General features: G+C 42.7%; 1 protein-coding gene across 1 annotated transcript in view; it reads left to right on the top strand.

Moving 5' to 3' along the window:
• The window catches only part of slc16a5a (solute carrier family 16 member 5a), a 27,109-nt gene that overhangs the window by 5,411 nt on the left and 18,611 nt on the right, over positions 1 to 3,087 (top strand). The window lies entirely within an intron of this gene.

The following is a 3,087-nucleotide window of genomic DNA, read 5'->3' as shown; positions in this document are numbered from 1 at the left end:
CTAATATAACATGATGAGTTAGAGTTGTTCGGACCACTTTTGGACTTGTTTGCCCACATATTTGTATCGAGAGGTCTTTGGATCCGTTCTGCTACTACGTCTGCTTCTTCTTATTCTTCTTCTTCTTCTTCTTCTGGCGGACCAGGTACGTTAAGTGCGTCTTTACGATGCATACCGCCACCTATTGCACCGGAATTGTAACGACAAGCTACATTCACAGACATTGAGTCCCATTATAATGTGTTTATGAGCGAGGTCGAACAGGTAGCGCCAAAAGCATAAAAATCTATATGTGGCGGAGATAATTTATTCGTGGCACACCACCACAGATAAATGAATGTATGGGAAACACTGTAATAATAACTAATAGAATACTACTGTGAGTAGTTTAGTAAGTAGAAGATGACCTCATTTACAAAAGGCATGACGTTAAAAATGAAACATTTCTTAAATATTTTAAGCAAGATCACTTATAAATTTCAGTCTTTAAAGGGCCTGAAGCAAAAGTTCTGGCACCCTGCATGGTCAGGACTCAGTAGCGCCCCCTTTGGCAGGTATCACAGCTTCTAAACACTTTGTGTATCCAGCTCAGACTCTTTCAGTTCTTGTTTGGAGGATTTTCACCTAGTCTTCCTGCAAAAGGCTTCTAGCTCTGTGAGAGTCTTGGGTCGTCTTCCTGCTCTGCTCTTTGAGGTCCAGCTTTTTTACAGATGCTGTGATGTTCTCAGAATTTGCTGGACTTTAACTGAATCCATTCTTCGCTCTACCTGTGAAATGTTCCCCGTGCCACTGGCTGCAACACAAGCCCAAAGCATCATCCATCCACCCTCGTGTTTAACAGTTGTTCTCCAAACATACCTTTGCTCATTGTGTCCAGAAAGTTCTGTTTTACCTTCATCAGTCCACAGGACGTGTTCCCAAAAAGCATCAGGCTTGTTCAGATGTTCCTTTGCAAACTTGTGATGCTGGATTTAGTGGTGAGGACACAGGAAAGGTTTTCTTCTGATGACTCTTCCATGAAGGTCATACCTGTCCAGGTGTGTCTGCACAGTAGAACAGTGCACCACCACTCCAGAGTCTGATAAACCTTCCTGCAGGTCTTTTGCAGTCAAACAGGGTTTTGATTTGTCTTTCTAACAATCCTACGAGCAGCTCTCTCACAAAGTTTTCTTGGTCTTCCAGACCTCAGCTTGACCTCTACACTTACATCTGCCATTTCCAGTGCCAGGCAGCTGTTTAGAGGAGCCCATGGCTGCTGAGTGTTGGGACAAGCTTTCAGGAGTCAGAGTATTTATAAAGCTTTGAAATTAGCATCACCTGGCCTTTGCTAACGATGACTGTGAACAAGCCAGAGCCCTAACAAGCTCATTAAGGTCTGTTGTCTGAGAGCTCAAATGTCTCGGGGTGCTCAAACTTTTTCATGGTGCTCTGTTCCTTTTTTTCACTCTAACATTGTGCAAAACAAAAACAAATAAAAACACTGAACTTGCTTAAAATATCAAAAACATGTTTGGTTATTAACCTCATGCCTTTTGGAGTTCAGTTCATCTTCTACTAAATTAAATATTCACAGTAAATGAAATTTTGACCAGAGATGCCCAAACCTTTGCAGCCACTGTACATATACTGTATTTTAGTTTGTAAGTTACAGTAACACTGTGTTGCATTTAACATTAAACCAAAATAAATTCAGTTATTAAAATAACAGAACATGTATTCACTATCACTGAGCATGGAAGTTAGTGTTTTGCACTTTGTGTTGAAGTGTAAGAGTTATATTCTCTCTTTGCATCACGAGTTTTTCTGTTGTGAAAGCTTTTGTAAAATACCGTAACAACATGTGTGTCATGCTCAGGTGTCCACATACATTTGGCCACAGAGTGCAAAGTGTCTCAGTACGGAGACATCAGCCAAGAGTTGCTCTGCTCGGTCGTTGGTACATCTGGGAATGATATTAAGAGCCTTTGGGGGGAAATCCTGCTGGAACATTTGCACAGAGTTCCATTCATTCACGAGGGTTTTCACAAGTGCACGTTGGTCTCATGGTAGCCTGACTCTCTCTGCAGCCACACAGCCATATTTATCCAGCAGGCTGCTCCTTTGTTAACTCACTAACAGTCTGACCTGCAGACACAAAGTCGGGACGTCTTGTAATTTTCTGATTTGAAATGCTGATAAAACGGAAGCACCTGAAGTATCTACAGGAAATGTGTCTGCAGGCCTCGTGGGTTTGCGTTCCTCACGGGAGACTAGAAATCTCTCATTTTAGGATGACTGTGTTTAGATGACTGTAACTTGGACTGTGTCAGTATGAACTGATGGCCTCCAGCTCGTACACAACATGGCAACCACAAGATTTGAGTACATGATTCCCCCTCGGTCTCCCGGCGACAGTTACCTACTGTATTTTATTGCTTTGTTTTAAAGGACAGGCAGTCATTGTCCATTCACTATTGTTACTGCTCTGCTCCATACGCTTGTGTGTGTGTGTGTGTGTGTGTGTGTGTGTGTGTGTGTGTAGGCTGAAAGAAAGATTGTGTCGTCACACTCCAGACCTCTACAACATGCCTCTGTTGGAAACACTCCCTTAAAACTGCACTGATCAATAGTTTTATATTAACATCAGATCAAATGATGTAACAGCTTTGGTTGACCCTCACCATTCTGTCGTCTGCTTCCTCTCCACGAGTCACGACCACACAGCAGACAGAGGTGAACTTACAGTCGTGGAGCTTTTAGCAGCTGAAGAAACAACCAGGAAACAAAACTGCTTTGAATAATCAAATTACTGCTTCATACAAGAGTCTACAGACACGCTAGGGGCTCTGTAAGGCCTTGTGTAAGATGCTAACATGTGTGTGTGTGTGGGGGGGGGGGGGTTGATACAGCCTAGTATCACGATATTTTTGTGTGCAAGTATTGATCTTACTATATAATGAGGAAAACTGTGTGTGTGTGTGTTCCATGTTTTTCTCCTCACTGACTTGGTCAATCCATGTGAAATTTGGCACAGTGGTAGAGGGTCATGGGAGGATGCCAATGAAGCAATATTACATCAATTGGCCAAAGGGGGGCGCTATAGCAACC

This window comes from Epinephelus moara, chromosome 13 (assembly GCF_006386435.1).
Source record: "Epinephelus moara isolate mb chromosome 13, YSFRI_EMoa_1.0, whole genome shotgun sequence".
Taxonomy (NCBI): Eukaryota; Metazoa; Chordata; class Actinopteri; order Perciformes; family Serranidae; genus Epinephelus; species Epinephelus moara.
Note: the sequence above shows the minus strand (reverse complement) of the source record. Positions and strands in the feature narration are given on the sequence as shown.